The sequence below is a fragment of the Artibeus jamaicensis genome, unplaced genomic scaffold (genome assembly GCF_021234435.1).
Source record: "Artibeus jamaicensis isolate MK-2021 breed Jamaican fruit bat unplaced genomic scaffold, CSHL_Jam_final contig_465, whole genome shotgun sequence".
NCBI classification, from domain to species: Eukaryota; Metazoa; Chordata; class Mammalia; order Chiroptera; family Phyllostomidae; genus Artibeus; species Artibeus jamaicensis.
The window spans coordinates 613,784-636,080 of NW_026521843.1; positions in this window are offsets into that span (position 1 = coordinate 613,784).

The window sequence follows — 22,297 nt, forward strand, 5'->3', positions numbered from 1 at the left end:
ACAGGTTTTGACAGAGCAGATGGAGAACAGGTAGAAGGAGGGGACACTACGAGGGAACCTGCAGAATCACCAGAAGACCAGCATGCTAAGAAAAAGTGAGGCGTGGTAGGCCCGTGCTGGTGGGAGAGGAGCACGGGGAGAGGCAGGGGTGGAGCAGAGAGAAGACGGCCAGGCCGTGGGACAGCCCCAGCCCTGCTTCTGTATGGAGCTGAGCGGGGGCACCAGAGGAGGTGGGGAAGTGCCCGGCACGAGGACTGCACTCTCCTCCTACGTACTGCTTGCCGTGGGAGGGCCCGCACTGCGTCGGACTGCAGGGAAGGACGGAACCCTCCTAATGCCTGTGGTTTGAAACTCAGTCACCACCTGTTGAGTGAGCCACTCTGCCTAAATAATATTGACATTAATTAAGATTTATTAACTCCATCACTAGGAAACTTAAAAATAATCTGTGTTGGTACTCAAAATTAAGGAGATATTAACTGACTACCTAAAGAGTAAAGTAAATACTAGAGTCAAAATGATAAATCTTAACTTTGGACAACTTTCCCAAAAAAGCACTGAGTTGGACTTTTATAATTGGTAAATTAAAAAGCAATCAACTGTTATCATCACCAAATATCTAAAATACCTAAAGAAGGTCACTTCTCCACTAGAAGTGGCTTTCCATCACAACTGGCGACTGAAAGCTCTTGGGTGACAGGAATCGGACTCCCTGGCCACGAGAGTGGTGTCTTAGGCCCTCAGGACCAGAGGTCAAGCCCACATGTGCTTCCGAAGTCCATTCGCTAAGATGAGCAATGTAAGGCGAGAACAGCTCTGTATCTGTTGTTGCTAAATTCACTGGTGGGCTCTGTGTCAGACAGGGCACGGGAACTTTGTGGGCACTATCTCATTTAGTCTCAGGTCACTCCTACATGATGAAGGCACAAAGTCACACTCATCCAAGCCAGCCTGTCCTGGGAATAAGTTACTAGTCTTAAAGTTGATGCAACTACCACCTAGATCCTCGAATGACAAACGCCGACCCACCGGACAGAAACCTGGCTTCCTGCAAACCCCACCTCCTGCTGCCTTCCACACCACCACAGCCAGGAAGAAAACTGTGCTTCGTAACACAGAACAAAAAAGGAGTCTACTCTCACAAGTTTACATAAGTACGTGTAAGTAACAGATAACTGCAAGCTTTTATGTAAAATATTTTCAGTAAAACTCTGCCTACTTAATTCTCATGAGCAAGTGTGAAAAAAGTTTAATTAGAAGTTAACTGTCGATTAGAAGTTCACTGCTCTCTGGTCACTGAAGCCCTTCACCTGTTTGCACCCGTCCTAAAGGAGCCTCAGGCTGGCTTTCCTCCGTTCTTCCCTCCACTTAGTGAAGATGTCAAGCTGGGGGGCTTAGCACACTCTGCCCCAGCACAGACTGGGGTCAGAGGAGGGTCTGGTCCACTGTAAGAGACAGAGGTAGCCCCCCACCCACAGCAGAGGGGGGGAAGAGACCTGCTGAGAAGAGAAAGCAGCAGTGAGATTTTGGGCGAGAGGAATAAAAATAAGCATGTTCTAGTTGGACCTTGCCAAGGTTTCTAGTGAACGTAAGACTGTTCTTCTCCATTTATTCCTATCAATTTGGGGGGAATCTCATAATTTCATTCGAGCCAATCTAGGTGCAACAGAACTTTGACCATATTAGAATTGGTTTGGCAAAATACAGGTTGTGTTCAAATGCTGGTGAAGCAAAAGCTCCATTTCTGGCTTCTGACTTGTTTAAAAACATGGAATCCAGAGACTTTTTATAAAATAAAAATGCACATGAGCGAATGCACTAAAACTATAACAATAAATCATTAGCTTTGTTTTTAGGTTTTATCTCAGCTTTTAAAACTGTATAATGAAATGTAAAATGTAAAAATGCTTTAAAAGGAAAAGTGGTATATAGAAACTATTATCATTCATGACTTTGCTCAGTTCATTTACAAGAACACAACTGGCAACTCATAACTTTACCAAGTGATTCAGCAAACTTGATATGGACCGGACTTCCATAAAACAATCATTTCATACTGCTCCTTCCCTATTCTGAATGATTTCCTGCCCTTTTAGAGAATGGCAGGGTGGGCAGGAGCGTCTTCAAAGGCTGCTGCTTCAATTTCACTGCAACTGCCACAAAAAAAGTAATTTTTTTAGCATACATAAAAGACTTCTTTATTCGAAAGTTGTTTAGAGAGTTTCTAAAAAAAAAAAAAAAAAAAAAAAAAGAGGAAAATCCCAGAAAATGGACAGCTGAGATGACTTATAGAAAGAGTAAACAAAAGTTTCTAAGAATAGGAACATGAACTAAGGGGAAGGTTGTTCGTGTATGTTGGGGATTATGTAGGTAAGTTTTCTTTTAAAAAAGTAATATTCAAGAAGAATATTATTAGAATTTACTTATTTCTTCTTTCATGCTTACAATTCCCAAAGATTTCCCAATAGTGCCCATTCTAATGTCGGTCACAATATCCTTTCCTTCTCATACCAGCTACTTTGTTCTCTGAATTCATTTTTATTGTTGTTCAAATACAGTTGTCTCCATTCCCCCCCCCCCCCGCCACTCTCCAGAAACAGGATTTTAAAACCTTTGTTTTTAAAAACCAGTGAACTCGGAGGCCCAGGAGAAGTGCAGACGATCTATGCACTGGACATGACGCTAGCTGGGAGCTGGGAAAACACGCAGGCTCTGCGAACATTCCAAGACAGCAGAACTGCCATTGCTTGCCTCCTCCCTACAAGTCCATCTGTTTTGCTTAGAGGCTAGAACGCTTTGCTTTGCTTTCACTTAGTTTTAAGAGAAAGTACCTGTTACCACAGACGTAGTTTCATGCTAAGGCACTTTCGGGGGTTCTGTTTAAGAGCCAGCACCTTCCGTGTGAACAGACAGGGTTTCATTCGCCTGAACTCTTCAAGAGAGCAGACTCCCTGAGGCTTCATGTCAGAAAGACACAGCTGTGAGTCACGCACTGCGCCTGGAACAGGACTGTGCACCTGTGTCCTCACTGTGTTTCAGGGCCCCATCCCCGCCCACTCTGCTCTCCCATGAACTCCTCTGCTCATGAAGACCACGTCTGCATTCTGGGTGGGCCAGCAGCTCCACAATCACTGCTCCTACATCGTGCCCACCCTGCAAGCCAGGCAGCGAGTAACACACCCCGCTCACCCCATGTCTATGCCGGGAGTCTGGAGTGTTATCAGTGAAATCAGTTTCACAAGTACCCTGGCTCTTGACAGGCAGATGAAAAAAAGAAAAAAAGTCTTCTGATTTCCTGCCATTGTTTCCTGGAGAAAAAGCGTGCATGGAGAGGTTTGGCAGACTCGAGGGAGCCGTGACACAGCATGCTTGGCACGAAGCCACCTCGCCGGTCACTGGCACATTCCAGGCTGTCATCCCTGGGCTACTGCTCCCAAAGCTGCAGGCTCCCATCAGAAACGTGCCCGACACTTCTGTTCTGAGTCACCCTCGCATGTCTAAGAGCAGTAGCCTTCCACTGGGCCCTGTCGCTGTCCTGACTTGTACTGAGATTTAAGGGCACAGGAACCCCTCACTCAGTCATGGCTCTGCCTCCCCTCTCCAGCACCGGACCACACACACACATGGACATGCACTGGTGCACATACACAGCCTTGACACCACACGTGAAGGCTATGACATTGACATGGAGGGACAAGCAGACACTGGCACTGACTCAGGACGTCTGTGTGTCTCACTGACAGAGGACAGAGCAGGTGCTGCCAGGGCCTTTGCTGCCTTGGCCAAGTCAGGGTGTCACCTGCCTCTGGAGTAGAAGCCTAACCTCCTCTGAAAGGATTTCTGCTATGAATGGAGGACTTTGCCTGCTCTTGTCTCACATTAAGGACAAATGGCTTTTGGAAACAGCCAGCACAGGGACAGCAGACAGTTCCTGAGACATCTGTCCTAGATCCTAGACAAAGCCAAGAGCTCTGCCCAGGGCAACACTTGGGGAGGTAGAAGGGCTGCTGGCACGGCAATCATGGACCGGCTTTTTGGCCTGAACTAGACATGCAGAGAGGAGGGTACCAGGGACATGTACTGAGTCCTTACGGGGACCTCTGCCTGTGCCCATTCCATACCCTCAAGCCCTTCTCCATCACCTGGCACCTAGGCCAGCTAGGACCTGTTTACACTGTGAGTGTGGGCTCTGATGAGTGCACAGGTGTGCACTACATCACCATGAAGGGTATTCACCTAGAAGTGGACTCGCCCTGTAAATATCCGCACTGCAGGTATGGCGTGGGCTCTGAGCTTGCTTCCCTCCCCAGACCACAGTGGTGTTGGAGCTTCGAGGACACTGCAGCTGAGCCGCAGCTCCTGCGCCAGGCCAGCACCACTGCAGACATGCATGTTCTGAGAGCACAAACAGGCTAGCAGCTACGAGCATGGGGCGCTTCAGGCAAGTGGGTCTTCATCCCCTGAACAGACTGTCTCTTAAAAGAACAAAAAAGCCACGAGCAGCATCTCACACTGAAGCCCCGGAAGCCTGCACCCCAGTTAAGCAGTCAGACAGCCCTGAGAGACAGAGGCGGTGCCATGACCCTAACTCCGCACATACCTTTACACAGAATTGTTGATGACGCGTTGCCTTCGGAGCGTTCTTCTGTATGCCCCTCCTTCCTCATCTTCTCCTGACCCTCATAAACATGCAGGAAGCTGCTTACCTGCAAAGTCAGAAGTGCTCAGGCACTGGACTCAGATCCAGGCCGGACTGCTCACACAGGAGACAGAGGGGGTGGGCGCAGGGCTGCCCTCTCAACTGTCAGGTGCCTGGGGGTGGGAGGCAGCCCACCCTCTTCGAGCTTCAGCTGCAGATAGGAGTCAGAGGAGCAGCTTCGTGGGGTCAAGGTGAGGGTCAAGTGCAATGAAACCTGTGCCACTATACGAACATGACCATCTTCTGGACTCAAAAAAGGTCAGTTGCTGTTTTATAATCATCGTCATCATCATCATCAGTAGTGTGCACATAAAAAAGAACATGTAAGCTTTGCACATGAAACCTCCGGGGGTACCACATTTTTTTCTGTAGTAAACACTTTTTCACTTCTTAGAATTTATAGTCCTCACTAAAAAGAGAAAAGATATTATTTGGAAAAAGTTTAAAGAAAAAAGAAATTTATTTGGCTTTCTTATACAAGAGGATTTTTACTTGACAAAGAAACATTTTCTATACAGAAGTATTCCAGCTAATAAATGAAAGAGAAATGATAAAATATGATTTTCCAAACCAGAAGAAATACTGAATCTAGGTAATGAGCTCACTGACTGCTAAAATGAGGTGAAAAGGTTGATTCTAACAGATGCAGGAGGCTGACAACCTGAGCAACACAGGGACTGGACTACTGACTGTGACATCCCAGAATGGGAGCCAATCTCCCCAACACGCCTCCTTCTCGTTGTGATGGGATGGGACAGCAGGCGCAAACCCATTCGACTCAGACTAGTCTCTAAGCAAACCACCAGTCTGGAGAAAGTACAGGGGTCAGCAGGACATATTAAATGATACCAGAGGGGTGAAACTAGCCAAGTCCAGATTGCAGGCCCCTCTACAGGACACATGGCCCAGCTTCGCAACAGGTAGGTGTTAAGAGGCAAAAAGGAAAAGGAAGAAAAACTACATAGGCCAAAGAGGGGTCACTGGTCAGTAAGATGCAGGGTGGACCTCACTTAATTCCAATTCAAACAAGTTGACCATAAAAATAAATTTGATAATCTGGGAGCATTAAATCCTGTCTAAATAGTTGAGGACAATTAAGACTTTTTTAGAGGTTTGATATGTGGTTGTGCTTTTAAAGGAACCTTTATATTTTAGAAATCCATTCTGCAGTACTCCCAGATGACACTGTACACCCCATGTCTGGGGAAGGCAGATAAGCAGGGACAGAGGAAGGAGCACTGCCCCTCTGGATGCCCCGACATGTACAGCTGCGGCTCACTGCCACTCGTGCACGTATTGAATATTCCATTAAAACAAAGGTAAAAAGCAAAAAAAAAAAAAAAAATTGAGAAGGCTAAGTAATCACATTTACCAGGGCGAGAGATAAAATTTTAAGTAATGAAAGAGTCGGGTGCACTGGGCCTGCAATAACGATGCAGGCCCGAGGTGGGACCAGCTTCCAGGAGCCAGAAGTGGAGCTCACTGGTTTGGCGAATGGGCTGTGATTTGGGGCAGTAGCTCTTCATCAATGTTCCTAAGAACTTGTAGGGTATTTACTTCCAATTTTCATATCTAGGCCCTGTCCTAGAAACTTTGAAGTAACAGGTCTTGAATGGAGATCATAAATCTATACAAAAAAAGCACCTAGGCCCTGGCCAGTATGACTCAGTTGGTTGGAGAATCATTCCACAACTGGAAGGTCACAGGTTCGATTCCTGGTCAGGGCACACGCCTTGGTTGAGGGTTCAGTTCCCGGTCAGGGTACATATAAGAGGCAAATAATAGATGTTTCTCTCTCACATTGATGTTTCTCTCCCTCTCTCTTTCTCCCTTCCACTCTCTAAAATCAATAAGCATGTTCTCAGGTGAAGATTGAAAATAAAAGTACCTAGATGATTCTAGTGTAGGTGGTCCTGGAACCACTTGAAAAACAGTAGTTTAGGGTCGGGCATCCATGTTTGTGACTTCAGAAGCAGGTATACACACAGGGTGGTTTCCTCAGGAAGGGCTCATATTAACCAAGTCCCAAGTTCACACACCACTTTCGAACAGAAGCAGCAGCGTGAATGGGGCTGAGTAACAGACACGCGTCGGCAGGCTCCACGCCCCTCCTCGGTAGGTGGCCCTGCTGCAGGAGCCAGACCGTGTTAGTGAGATTCATGAGGTCAGCATCCGACAAGGGTCCACAGTGGCTCCTGTCCTGCTGATGTGCCCACGTGGACTTCTCCCGGCTTCCCGTGAGGCAGGATTGAGACCCGGCATTTAACTTCCAACTAATGATGCTTTAGCCTGGCCCCAAATATCTGTAGAATTCCTAAGGCCCCACTATTTTCTAGAATACCACAAATTCTAGATGGCCAGCCAAAGAATGAAGGGGCTGCTCAACCTGCATCAGGTTGTGCTATGAGCAAGAAATAAGCTTTCATCATTATGCTTTCTCAGTTTGTTTCTGAATTCACTTGTGAAATAGCCTAGTCATCTTGACTAATTCAAACAATAAGTTGTACAGACACTGGAAACATTCTATCGCTGTCAAATGGCTTTGCATGGTCCTATTTTGATGGGTGCTTGGAGTAGTTTGATTGCCCACCTGCCCAAGATCTGGGGGTGGGGATCTTATTGTACCCTCACAATTGCTAAGAATGCCAATTGTTATCCTGTCTGCTCCAGGTACACTTATTCACCTTTTCAGTAAGAGCAGGCCATTACTTGCAAATTTCTGACAGAGTTTTAAAGATATATAACTGAAATGGAATTCATAGCCTCCGCTTATAGTAGTGAAAAGTGAAAAGCCAAAGTAACACAAACCAGCAAGATGACTGTCCTGTTTGGCTGACCCTGTTAAGGCACCATGGAAGGTACACAACAAAGAGGAGACTATGACCAGGTACCAATAATGTCTGGGATGTGTAAGATAAAAGCAAACCTGCTGCTGATCTTGTTCACTGAGGGATGCAGTGGTTTTCCTCCTGGGGTAACAATGAGCGCAGCAAATGTAGCCCCAATGCCATCCTACAAAAAAGGTTTATCATTCAAAGATAAAGACATACATTTTACATAAACAATTTTCTTATGAATACTGAACCAAGAATAGCAAGGATGACTGGTCCTTCCTGACAAATTTGGCCAATTAGGATTACTGTTTTACTCGATGATGATGATGTAATAATGCTCTTGGAGTGGTTAAAGCCATGCAGGAAAAGAGGGGTATTAGTTTTTGTTCCTTCACAGATTTAGGTCCACAGTTTTCACCTGTTCCTGTTCTCCCTTCCTCCTCCATTCCTCCACTTCTCCATCCCTGTGGTTTTGCTTTTCAGGCGCCCCCTAGGCTCTCATTTCCTGGCCCACGTGCTTTGTACTTCATTCCAACCTCATGCCTACTCTACACACCTGCCTGGTGCTAGCAGCCCGTGCAGGTGGAGCTGAGCACTCAGGCTCCGCAGCTCTCTCACTGCTTGTGCCCGTGTGGTCCCAGCCCCCGAGCTCCCAGTATCAACTTCCAGTGACCGAGATGTCAGTATGGCTCCTGTTCTGTTCATTTTCCTGTAACGGAGACCCAGCAGAATGTCTCACAGGCAGCATACACTCCAAGTGGTGACTGGCCAACCATCCCTTTGCCTTCCATGTGGGAGTGAATTGAAATATGGTGTTCATAAAATCTTGACATTTTGCTTAGTGATTTCAGAGCATGTGGAAGAAAGAGATAAGCTATGGATTGATGAGAGACAGACATTTCGGAAGAGCAAACACACTCTTCTCAGGAGGAGAGAATTCTCGTCTTCATCCTTTTCACACGGATCTCCAGGTATGCAAGTCCTCACACTGGATGTCCATATTTTAATTAATCAGGCACAAAAGAAGTCAAGGCAATGTCACAGAGTGGAAGGGGCCTTGTGGAAAATGCATCCACAGCAGCTCCATCACGAGTAAATACTCCGTCTTAGAAGTACCTCTCCACGTGCAGGGCCTGCTCTGTCCTCACGTGTGAAGGTGGGGGCACGGGTTAGTGCTGGCAGGGGGCACTCAGCACGGACCTCTGACTGATGGGTTCGCTCTGCTAGGGCACAGGGAGGGGCGGCTCAGAAAATGCCCCTGAAGGACAGTTTATCTTTACTGTGAGTTCTACTGTAACTGTGACATCAATAAACGAGTGTTAAGAAATAAATATTTAAAGCAAGATGAGGTTAAGGCTACTCTGTACCTTCGCAGGCCATAGTACACATACTGCCACGCATCGGTGGGCTAGGTGAATCCCACGTGCACACACCCCACACACACGATCCCTCTCTCACACACACATACACTCGCAGACTCAACCGCTCTCTCACACACCTATTTCTGAACCTTTGGAAAGTGGGTTGCAGGTATCATAGCTACTCACACCTAAATCCTTCAACACTCATCTCCTCAGGGGACACAAAAAACAATTTTACATGGTTTACATGTTAGTTTTAACAAAAGGAAGTTAATTGTTTCAATCGCATCATAAAATATAGGGTCCACATTCACCTCTCCACCAACCGTCCATAACATGTTCTTTGTTGCTCTTCTATAAAAACATAACTAAAAAATCACTTTCCCTTTATTATACTAAAAAATATTTTATGGCTGCTGCTACTGCTGCATATTTTTGTCATCTCATAGTTATTTCCTGAATGTTATTTTAGAAAACACTTTCTATTAATAATTTTGAAACTCTGGCTTAAAAAAAAAATCTCCATGAAGGACATTTTTTCCATTGCTTTTTAGAGAAAAGAAAAAGAAAGCAGAAAGGAGGGAGAGAAACCTGACTGGTTGCCTTCCATTGGGCCTGGACTGGGACAGAACCTGCAGCTCTGGTTTATGGGATGATGCTCCAGCCAACCGAGCCACACAGGCCGGAGAAACTTTGGCTTTTAAATTATAAGTACTATTGGATAAGCAATGATATAATTACTTACTTTGCATTTTGTAAAACAAATTTTAAATCAGAGGATTTTAGAAAAAAGAGCTTACACGAAACATGAAAGAGCTACGGGAAAAACTGAAGTCACTGACAGGCGGCTGTGTCCCCCCGCGCACACGCTGTCAACCGGGGAAGCGGGAAGGAGGTCTCCTCCCACTCCGCCCTCTCCCTCCTTAGTCCCTTGGTGCCCTCTCTCCCTCCCTCCCTTCCTTTGCCCCTTCCTTCCCTAATCCCTCCTTTCCTTCCTTTACATTTGCATGGTTCAAAAATAAGTAAAAAATGAGTGTATAAATAAATAAAAATGATGGAAACTCCCACAATCCTGCCTGTTTCTGTGGTTACTGGAACATTTCTATCAGCTTGTCTATCCTTCTAGAAGTTTTACGCAAATACAAGCAAATATATGTGTGTTCATATTTCTGTTCCTCTTCTGCATCTTATTCTTTCCTTCAACAAAATATCCTCACACTCTTCCCTGTCACCAGACCGGTGGTACAAAGCTGACCCGCATCTCACTGTGATGTGCAGACCAGATTCACGGCCCCGATGTCACCTTCCTTCCTCATCTGCCCCACACAGCCCTGGCCTAGGACAGCGCCTGAGGACCCCGACTCTCACCCCAACGCATCCTTCACACCGTCTCTGTCGAGGGTGGGTCAGCTCACATCTCCTCCTCACTTCAACTCACCCGTGGCCCCTCTCGCTCCATAGACCTGAATCTGAACTCACAGGCCCCACACCCTCTGCTGCTCCAAGTCCCCAACCCCGGGGTTCCTGCAGATGCGCGTGCAGTGTCAGACACATCCACGCCTGTCCAAAAGTGTACGGGCTCCCTTGGAGTACGGCCTAGGTGCCAACTCTCTAGGACCCCGCGTGGCCTCTCTAGGAACAAGTACTTTCTCCTAACCGTGGGCTGTGCCACGCTCTATGACCTTGCACACACCATATTTATAGTCCTTTTCACAGTATCTGCTGATTTTTTTTGGTATATGTATCCTTCTATTCTCATTCCTCAATTAAATGCTTAAACATGAATAGCTTTGCAGCAGAATTCCATAGTCTCATACTATATCTATGCCTGGCATATAGTAGTTGACCCAAAAACATGTTACATAAATGCACCAAATTATACATTTACGTGTATAAATGACATTTGCAGTAATTTATTCAACAATACACTTTACTTTAAAAAGGTACTTATTTCCTTTAGATATAAGTTAACTGCCCTCCCTTCTGTACCTGTAAGAAACAGAATGAGAACCGCTGAAGAAAACAAATGACCTCAACCCTGTGGGCTTCCTGTCTGTGGATCTGCAGAGTAGAGGCGGGTGTCCACAGACACGCACGTAAGAGGCGTGTTTCCTGGAAAAGGCCGGAGTGGGCTGTGGGAGCTGATGCACGGGACTTCACTCCCAGTCGGCATCCGTGCACTCGCCAGGAAACCAAATTTAAAATTATGGCATAAACTGAAAAGTGAACCTCCCTCCATCTTTGACACCCCCCCCCAGTAAAAATAAAGCTAAAAACGTGTGAGTGTACATATACACTAACAGACACAGCCCAGAAGGTTCTGCCCCCTCTCTCCACATGAGCTCATCCCACGAGAGCGCCTCATGTGTTACAAGCACAGCAGAACCAGCCCTGCCGTGGCGTGACCGCTCACTCATTCAGGGCCGAGCTCCATCCAGTGCCAGCACACAGAGCCTGCTTTTCGCTCACAGATGGTGTTGCTGCTGTCCACAGCCCTGAGCTCAGCGACGCTGAGCTGATACTGCACAGCTCTGGACAGAGCAGCTGAGCTGAGAAGGCAAGGTCCCGGGATGTTCCACCTCACATCCAGAAGTGATGTGTCTGGACTGCCCGTGGATTAGCTGCCTCCCAGCAGCTCTTCCTTTTCCAGGCCTGCACTTTCTAGTACTAACCCCACCAGGGCCCACGGGCAAAGCCCAGCCACTTCTGTCTGATAGAAGGCGACCCCCTGCCCATTTCAAAAACAGCACAGCTGCCTGGATGAACCTCCATCCTTTTCAAAGACTAAATTTAATTCCTTATGTATTTTATATCTCATTTATTCCTTATAACAGTCCCATTAAGAAGAAATTAAATTGATGACTGTTTAATTGATGGGGAAACGGACCCAAGGAGTTAAATAACTTCACCAATGTTACACAGATAGTGATGGAATTAGGATTTGTCTTCTCATCGGACTGCCTCCAACTTTCTACCCACATTTCTGCTTGACATCAAACTACTAGTGGGACCAGCAGACTTTTCCTCACTGCTCAGGGCAGCACGGCAGGACACAGTCTGTGAAGAGTATTTCCAACATTGTTCTTTTGCTCATTTCCTCCTGTCCTCATCTGTCCTGAGATACTTTATTCATCATCAAAGTACTGCTTTAAAGATATATGCATTCCAGCACATCATTTCTGTGAGAAATGTGAATTAACATTCTGCATTTTGACTAAATGGACTAATTCAGGTTGCAAATAAGATACAAAGTATGAGACATTCATCAAATAGCCTCTTAAAAATTAACCTATGCATCATTCACATCTTTTTCCGAGATTAATCCCCTCTTCACACTTCTGGTACACGATATACTGCACTGTGAAATAGTTCTTTTTCGTGTTTGGTGTTTTACTCCGTGAGTTCCCCGTGTTTTTGTTTTGGAGTTAGAGAGCATTTAGGAAAGCTGAGAGGGTCCCTTTTGCCCAAGTTGCGTGGAGTGGCCCTGCACTTTGGCACAGACTCCTGACACTGTGTCACTGGTCACTCTGTGGGATACAACTTCTTTCGGTTTGGGGGTTTGACATACACAACTCCCTGTGGGTCCAAGTGGGACAATACCCTTGGATAATGGTTTTAATTAGATTTTATGTCCCACAGACCCTTCAGGATGACTTCAGGATACTCCTTGGCAGAACAGCTGATATAAGAACAAACTAGAAAACTGTCTCCTCTTTAAGTGTGACAGGTTTTATGGGTGCTGCCCCAACTTCCACAGATATAGCAGACTGCTCTCTTCAGCACCGTGACAGGCTCTGTGTACCTCCTGTGTCAGCTCAAGTGTAACTGCTGAGGTCACACAGCAGCCAAGTGCTTGTCTGTGGAGCCATATGCTTGAGGACAGTGACTTTAGACTATTGTATGAGTGTGCAGGAAATACAGTTGGAAAAAAAAATAAGTTATATTCTGTTTCCAAAAGTGACTGAGGCTACTTAGGAACTGTCAACTTAAGATGCTTACCACCGGTTGGCAAACTCCCGCCAGAGGACCAAACCTGCCTGCTGCATGTCCTGTCTGGTGTCCCAGGCACTTGGCCACACCCATTTGTCTCTACGTGGCCTGGGGCTGCTCCACCGAGTGTGGGAGCCACTGTAGAGCCCCGGGGCCCACTCAGAGCTACGCCACAATGGCGACATGCATGTTTTCATTTTGTACGTGATCACAGGAAGACTTGTACCGAGAAGCCACTGTTAGGATATATTAGTATCCCCACTCTGGAATGCTAGTCTCCTTTAACCTACTATTTTATTTCACCATCTGTGTACAAAGTATTTATGGCATACAGCAAATAAATACTGACGATTCCACAGGGCCAAATCCTGATCTTTAAGAAGTAAAAAATACCCAGAAATCACAGAGTATCAACATGGCCAGCAGTTCCGTCTGTGCAGCTCTGTCACACTGACTGGCACGTGTTATCACCCCGCTAGACACCTGAGCAGCTGCTGAGCTTCAGTGTGGCCAGAGGGCAACAGGATACGGGCCACAGAGCGCTGGTGGCACCCCTGCCGCCAGGACTGCTGACACCCTGGGCTGGAAGCACGTGGGGACTCTCAGGCTATCTCGCCTGTCCACGCCCAGGGAGTCTGCCCCCTGCAGGGCCCACTATGGAGTGTAAGACAGGCCCACATGTGGTCAGGTGTGGACAAGCAGGTGCTGCCCACTGGGACCCCAGGATCTCTTCATCTTTTGAACAACCCAACTTGCCCATCCACCTTGAAAACCAGGTGTGATGCTGTAACTAATGCCTATTTAAAGCCAAGCTGGTTGAATATAAACATGGGTTTTTCTTTGAAAACTAGCTTATTATCTCAACTCATGGTGAGATTCGTATTTGAAGGCTTTGTAGTAAACTACTTTGATACCTACATAAATGTGAACATTTAACTCCACGCTAGAAATGTCAATTCAACAAACCCACATTTAAATATTAAACTCTTATAATAATCCATTACATTTTTTTAAACTTTTGACTAAAAGTAAATGAGATTAGACAAAACAAGATAGTACATATACATAAATCACCCACAGTTCAGAAACTTTACTGACTTTCAACTCAAGTATGAATTTAACACTCAATGTGAGAAGTCTTTGTATTTTTTAACTCCAGGGAAATGACAATTAAGCACAATGCCTTCCCAGAACCAAGCCAATGAGTGCAGTGGGTTTGTCAAGCAAAGTGAGTAGGGTGCAGATGAGAAAACAAGGAGAACAGCTGTGACCTATTACGCCAGTTCGTCAAGCTCCTGAAGATGGCGGTGCCTACAAAGCTGCAGCACACGGGAGACAATGGCAGACTGGTTTCCAGGTGGCAGCAAGTAGTTCTCTCATCAGAGAGGCAAATGGGATAGTCGGCAGACCAGTAAATTACTATCACACAGCACACCTTAAAAGACAGGGCAGAGTTTTCGTCACAGAGCATCCCGAGAAACTAGCATTTTGCCAGTAAAGTGGTGTGTGTAAACTGCCGCCCCAGTGCGGACACCACAATGACCACCGGAGCTCCTCCAGTGAGAACATACACGCTTGAGACGCGGGGACTTGGCACGGGTGGGAGAGTCCAATCGAGTTACAATCACTCTGACCGCCAGCCTATGAGGCTCCTAAACAACCTGCTGCCCGAGCAGCAGGCCCTTGGTCACCCGGCCCACACTCCAAGCCACAGTGAGTGCACTTGACTCAAAGTAAATTACTAACTTCAGAAACCAGTCACTTTTGCAACAAGGGTGGATTCTGCTTACAAAAATCCGACCAGCATTCCCGTTTGAGGCCTGGTGCCCTTTTCCCACTGGCACCCCGAGGACCCTCACGGGGCCCAGAGGGTGCAAGTCTTCCCCGGCCCCCACCTACGGAGCTTCTACAGTAAGAACAATATATGCATTGTCTAATTTAACTGCAGGTGGCTCTTTTTGGCATGAATTGTCTGTTTGGAGAAGACGCACAACAGAACTCCTAACTACCTCCCAGAGCCGGGAGGCACCAGGAGGCGGAGCAGCGAGGAGTGACAAGAGAGACTGGAGCAGCAGGTGAAGGCCCAGGGAAAGGACTCTGTGCTCAGTCCCACTCGAGTGAGACGAGGTGGGGAGTGGCAGGTACCTGAACCCAGTTGTCGCCTGGTGACTGAGTGCGGTTTGCGTCAGATGTGTCTGCCTCAGTCAGTCAGAGTCGGGAGTTCAGAGGTGCCGCCTGGATGTGATTTCACCAATTCTTCTTCCGGTTCATTTTCTAAAGGGCAAAATAACAGCATAATGACCACCTGAAGAAAGGAGCAACCGGTGAGCATTCTCTCCTTTGTGCTGTTCTACTTAACAATCCAGAGTGACATTTCCGGACAGGTAACTAACTGCACATTAAGAAACGTGTGCATGACCCCATGCAGAAACACTGACAGGGAGGCCACGACGGACATGCAGGTGGGCTTTTGAGCACCTAGTTACCTTACTTTGAAATCCACGATATTTTAACAGTTTAAAATACGTGTCTAGGTTTAAAGCTCAAACTAAATGCACTTAATATTTAGACAGGCCCATTATGAGCCAATTTGTAACACTGTTACCTTCTTCAACACTTTGATGCAGTTTAAGAAACAAGTTAATAAGTGAGAAACATTTTAAATATGTAATTATTTCTTGGAAATAATGTGATTGTGTTCATAACAATATAATCTGGAGATGACTGGGTGATTCCAAATGTCAGCTCCATTTTATTTTAGTAGAATAATTACAAAAGACATTATCTCAATTAATTTAAATTAGGATTTATTTACTAACTTTCTATCAAGGTTCTGTGCAATATTGTGTCAATGTTAGGAACTACTAACTACTTTTGGATATTCCAGTTCATCTTTTCTAACTAGAAAGAAAATGCCCAGATTATTTCAGTCGATAATGCCTAACACAGGATTTATTTTCATCACAGAGGAAAGGCGAACTGGAATATCTGAAAGTGGAGAAGGAGGCGCCTCAGTGGCTGAAGCTATTGTTTCTGGTGCAAACCTCAACTCAGAGAGGCTCATTAAACTGAGTCTGTGGCAATAACAGTCGAAGTGTTAATGGGCAGCAGTGAAGTGTGTCAGGCAAATGAAGGACCCTGAGGGCTCTCCATGCTGTTCATGATCAGCTACTGGTACAGCATTACCATAAATCCTCTAAAAGACACTGCACTCCATTTCCTGTGTGCTACTTCGCCATAAAGAAAATATTCCGGGTGCTTTGCAAGGAGGGGTTTAAATAAAACAATATGTAATTGCCTATGAAATACACAGCCTATAAAATGTAACCCTAACAAATTTTATCATTTTCCCTAATAAAGATTTACCAAATCAAGTACATAAACAGAATAACTCGGAAATACGCACAAGGCTAAAAAGGTTTTAAAATTATGTACCCTGAAATATCAAGGTTGAAAAATAGGGTAAGACTTAATGTTTGTTTTGTGTCAAAGTCTTGACTCATTTAGAGTTATGAGATTTTAAAATATGTTAAGCTTTTAACACAAACTGTGGTTTGTGATTTCATTTACATGTTTGTGATTTTGAGCCATCTATACTCAAAAATCTTTGATAACTGTTTTGTGATCTTTTCCTGTTTACCAGTACTCAAGACACAAACATACATACACACATGTGTGGAGTATGTGGGCATACAATGTCAGCAAGAAATTCTTGTCAGTACTAGTTGTTGTTCTATTTACAGTATGATTTGTAAATTTAACTTCTGGATGACGAAAGCAAACACCTTAAACCTTCTTGTAGCAGATGCGCCCCTATAAGGCACCTGGATTCCGAAGTGGCTCTGTGTCCAGGCCAGGACAGAGCAGTGCCTTGTCTACCCTCATTCTTGAACTACACCCAGCAGAGCTCAGAACTCAGAGCCTGGGGCATGTAAGAGAAGCAGTGAAGGCCACAGAGGCACTGTTTCTGCACAGCAAGGGCTCATGAGGAGTGTGTCCTTAAAGGACACACTTACTGCCACCCGGCTTCCGTGGAACATGAGCCTGCACTCCATCAGATACTACCCAGGCAGGGGCACAGAAGCCTTGACATGACTGACTTTGAAATCATCATATAATGGTTTAAATATAGGGACAGCTACATGTATGCATGATTTCTAGGTTGGCAAAACCCATCTTAGCCAACACTGAGATGGGTAGCTTTGGAGTCACTGAACTACTCTGAAGTTCACCTTTCTCTCTGACAGAAACAGGACTGAGCTGACAATGAAAGCACTTCCTTCAGGTCCAAAGTACCCAAACACCTAAGTCCTCAATGTCCCCCAAGATGCCTGACATGGCTTCCTGCCTGGTGAACCACCTGCACGAGAAGTGTGCTCCTCCTGTCTGTGAATGGCTCAGAGTGCTCTGTCTGCACAGTGGTCACAGCTTCCAAAGGCAGGTGACACTGGGAACTGCTCTCCACAGGCCTGTGGCCCTCGGTGCCTCCTGCAGGGCAGGACGCTGAGGACAGAGCTGCAAGTGACCGCAGAGGAGGTGGCGGTTCTCTGTGACTTTCCCGGCAGGTGTCAGCACACGGAGGTGCGGACATTCTTGTCCCTGCCACCACTGTCTCCTCAGATGTCTTAAGTCAAAAAGGCCTGTCGATTAATTGAGTCGTGCGTAACTGGCACACACGACTGCCTTCTTGGCCAAACCTGCTTAGTGCAGGATTACGCACCAGCAGACATGCTTCTTGCCTTATTCTCTCCCTAAGAAGTTCTATGTGAGACTGGTTAAAAAATGAGAGATGGTTCTGACACCGGACTGGAGCCAGACACTGCCTATCAGCATGGTTGAAGGAACCTTCTTGGGCAGCAGGTGGCCTCTGTGAGCTCCACAAGATGAGAGCTGCACCCCCGGCCTTGACTGCACTGACTGCATGGGTCCCCCACATCCCACCCCCAGAGAAGGGCTGCTACTCTGTGAGCAGTCTTCCGGGCACTGCCCAGGCCAAAGCAGGATGCAGAAGGTGCCGGTACAGGTCTGTGCAGTATACCCTGTGCAGGTGTGCTGCGGCTGGCCCTGCCCTCAACACCAGGTCACAAACTCGAACTGGTGGTGGGTGGGGATGGGTAGACCCTGGGGCCAGGCAGGCGGCCTTCCCTGCCTTGGCAGCAGGCTTCTTTCCTCTGTGTCCGGTGGAGCCCCTTGTAGTGAGAGGTGCCCCTGTTCCCAGTTTTTGTTCCAGAAATGCCTGGGAGAGGACAGTTCACTTCCAACTGGCATGATACTCAGAACGTGTGCACTTCTGGTTTCCAGAGAAAACACAGATGATCATTTTCAGAAGACAGAGATAAGAGGAGATACATAATAAAACAAGTAAATAAATGAGGATATCTTAATAATAGAAAATCAGGAGAATGTACACAGACTTTAAAATCACTTTCACACCATTGCAAATACTTTGCACCTCTCCTTCCTGTGTTTTGAATCTGAACCCTCGCATAGGTTTGCCTGGTGACTTCACTGCTGAGAGTGTTAGGATGTGCTTTTGACAAGTAAGAAGACCCAAACTTTCCTCTGCGTGTGGCCTTTCTAGTCTCTGTATTTCCCAGTGTCACCCAAACCTCTCGGCAGGGAACCAGTGGTTCCAGTTATTAACTGACAGCATAAAGGGTACCAGGAAGTGCAATTTGTAACTTGGAGCTTTTATAGATAAAACGGTACATGCATGACCCATCCTCCAGCTATTCTCTGATAACTAGGTAGTCCCATGCTTAGACCTGTCACTAAATCCACCAACTCACTGGTTCTCAGAAGGGAAACTCAGTCCCCACTGTGGGCATTCAGGGAGAGCTCCTCGGACTACCTGCCCAGAGGAGGGGGCACTGAGGTGGCAGCCTGTCTGTGCCTGGTGGTGGCCGGTTAGCAGGACATGGCAGAGGCCATGCAGAAGTGGAAGAACAAGCTTGTTGTAAGGAATTCAACAGTGTCAGTAACAATTTAAAATGTACAATCCCTAGCCTAACAATTCTCATGTACGAGATGGTTCAATGCAGCACTGCATGTAATAAAAAATGGAAGCCCTCAATGGTGGACTGGTTAGATTATGAAGAACCATCTAGGAGTGGTGAGCACATCTTCACAGCACAGGGTCTCCAGGTCGCAGAGCAAAGAGAGACAGGGATGGTACAGAGCAGCACACATGACCCCACCATGACACACCATGCAGGTCAGGAACCCGATCATGTTCATAGTCACATGTGTGCACACGAGAGGATGTGAACAGTGTTTTAGAAGGTAGTTCATACTCATGTGTGCACATGTGAGTACATGGACATTGAGAGTGTAGTTCACACTCACACATGTGTACATATATATTTATAATGTAATTCATATCCACCCACATGTGTGTACATGTGAGTACATGGACAGCATTTAGAATTGGTTCAGGCCCAATGGTTAACAGATTATCTTTGAAGGAGTAGAACATTGAGGATTAAGACTTTTTTACCTTAATTATTTGTAATTGTTTATATCTTAGTGATAAAGCAAAATCATGTAACATTATGTAATAAAATAAACTGAAAAATATCATTTGACACATCTATTACTATTTTTAGAAGTTATGGATCAACTGCTATAAAGAATGATTAACAAATTCAGGTTAAAAACTACACTTCCAAAGTCACATAATAATTACAGGCAACTCGAAACTCTGGAACCCGAACCACTCACTGCTCACGACGTGTCTGTGACTAGTTCTGGGATCTGCTGACTGTTCACACGCCATCGACGACGACGCATGAAATCGTGGCTTGGCCCCATTAGATCATCTTAGCTCATTAGAAAATATTCTTCCAGATTAAGCAAAACGGTATAGAAAGGCAATTAAACACAGAGGCAATTAAAACAAAGGCTACTTGGTGCTGTGTCAGGAAGGGAGGGCCGTTTGCATAGTACCCACCCTCTGGCAGCTGAAACAGCCCCAGGACCACCAGCAGAGTGGGTACCAGCTTCTCAGCCTGTCAGGCTGGCTGTGGGTCGACAGGCACCTGTGCAGAGTTAGACTTTATCACCAAGCCACAGCCCCAGCAGCACACGTAGGCAGAACGGCTTTTGGAGGCAGAATATTAGAATGAAAGTAGCCGTGATGGTCTCGGTCACGCTCCTCATCGTTTCTGCCTTCTGTCTGAGGGCTTGGACACTGAAGCCCAGAAAAGCTAAGTAACTGGCCTGAGGGGATGTGGAAACAAGGAGCAGGTTCGGGACAAGGACCCTCCTCAAACTGTGTGAAAACCGCTGTAGAGAAATCTAAGAATTACTTTCAATCCATTTATTAATGACACCATGCCCTGGTCTTCAGGGCATGTGGGTAACGCTCAGGTGGCACAGAAGGACCAGTGAGGACCAGTGTCAGCCCAGAGCCGTCAGGGTCTGCAGCTCACCACGCACAGGCGCTTCCTGTCTGGAGGCCGTGGGTGTGAATTTAGGATCTCAGGGCTGAACCCTCACATGCCCAGTGCTGGCGGGACCCTGTAGGATCTGGTCCCAGAGCGGTTAGGTCCACCCACCAGGGCGTTGTGGTTTGTCCCGTCTGCCCATGGGTGAAACCAGTGGTTTCCACTGAAATAAAGGCTCTCTAGAGGCAGTGTCCAAATACACCCAACCAAGGACCCAGACACCTATCCCACCGTCCCTTCTCTCCCTGCACGTGCGCTGGTCCAGGCCCTAATCACCCCCAGCAGAGTCCATGTCACCCTCTTCACTGGGCTCCTCTGACCCTGCTCTTCCTCTCTACCCTGTGAGAAGCACCTTTAAAACTACTGCTTCCGTTATGTCAAACCCTTGCTCAACAATAAATCAACTCAGTAATACTAGTATCATTACAATACCTTACACATGTATCACACTTCAAAGATAAGCGTTTCACAAACTTATACATTACGCCCATTTGGCAGGCAAGCATAGCTTTAGTAGGAGCTAATAACAAGCAGAGCTGGAACCAAAAACATCCTCCTTAACCTGGCTTCCAAGGTCTTGAAAGCTTGGCGACAAATTCTAAGTCTTCAGTTGCACTACTGCCCTAAGTGACCTTCAGCTTAAGACATTGTGTTTTCTCATGTGCTGAGGATACTTTCTCAGTTTGGGCCACATCATTTCTATTTAAATATCAAAGATTTCTCAACCCTTAGAGCAAATTGGCCATTTATCTCTTCAGAGACTTCCCAGGTCACTCCAGCCCTGAGGAGGAGGTCATTGTTTCTGAATGATGGCCACGGCCACCCTCCAGCCAGTCCTGACAGAGTGTGGACCACGGACATTCACATCCACATCTCATCTGACATCCCAGCTGACTCCTCAGTTGTTTCCTGTGTTGGCTGCTGCTTTTTGTAGCCATCTTTTACTTTTATAAAAGATGGAAGTTTCCCCAAGTCAGACATGGCATCTGTTCATCTATCACGAGGGGCCAAAAGAGAGGCACTTTGTTGAATGAATGAATTTTAATAACAACAGTAAGTGGACTATGAGTTCCTCAGCCACACAGAAGATGTTTACTAGTCTGTGAATTCCTCATGGTCCCCAGCAAGTACTCAGCACATACCAGGTACTTCTAAGTATTTACTGCCAGCTGGAAAAATATAAGCCATTTGTCTTAGTCTACTTGAGCTGCTGTAATGAAAAACCACAGACTGGGTGGCTTATGAACAACAGAAATCCGTCCCTCACACACTTTGGGAGCTGGAGGCCAGGTCAGGGCACCGGCCCACTCAGTGAGGGCCCTCCTCCAGGCTGCAGGCTTCTCCCTGGGCCCTCCCAAGGAGGGCTCTCTGGGCTTAGGGGATGGGTCCAAGTCCCTCCTGCCCGAACCACCTTCCAGAGGCTCCTCCTCCCTAGGGCCATCGCCCTGGGGGTTGGGGCTTCAACGTGTGAATTTGGGAAGGACACACATTTAGACCACAGTAACACTTCTGAAAAGGGGAGGAGGTTGTGCACCAGGAAAGACAAGGACAGAGTACACCTCTGCTGGAATCGATCGTCTGTCTTAGGAGTGAACATGTGTGCCAGACAACTTGACACAGGTGTATGAGTGCTCATGAGAGTGTTTGTAACTCCTCTTGGTTCTGAGATGCTGCAACTTCATGGATGGAATTATGCAATTAATTGCTCACTGACCTGTACAAAAGTGCAGGGGATCCATGGGTAGGCAGCCAGAATTGCAGCAGCGATCCCCCTCTTAGAATCTACACAAATTACTGTCTGTCAAGGGCTGTGATTGCAGAGTGTGACTTAAATATGTTATTAGTTCAACTTAAACCAAGGCTGCATGTTTCCACCAGAAAGCTCCAATGCTAAGGGCATGGGCCACCTACTGGTGGCGCCTATACGGGGCACTTTCTGGCAGAGTGGTGATGCCAAGGACTGGGGAG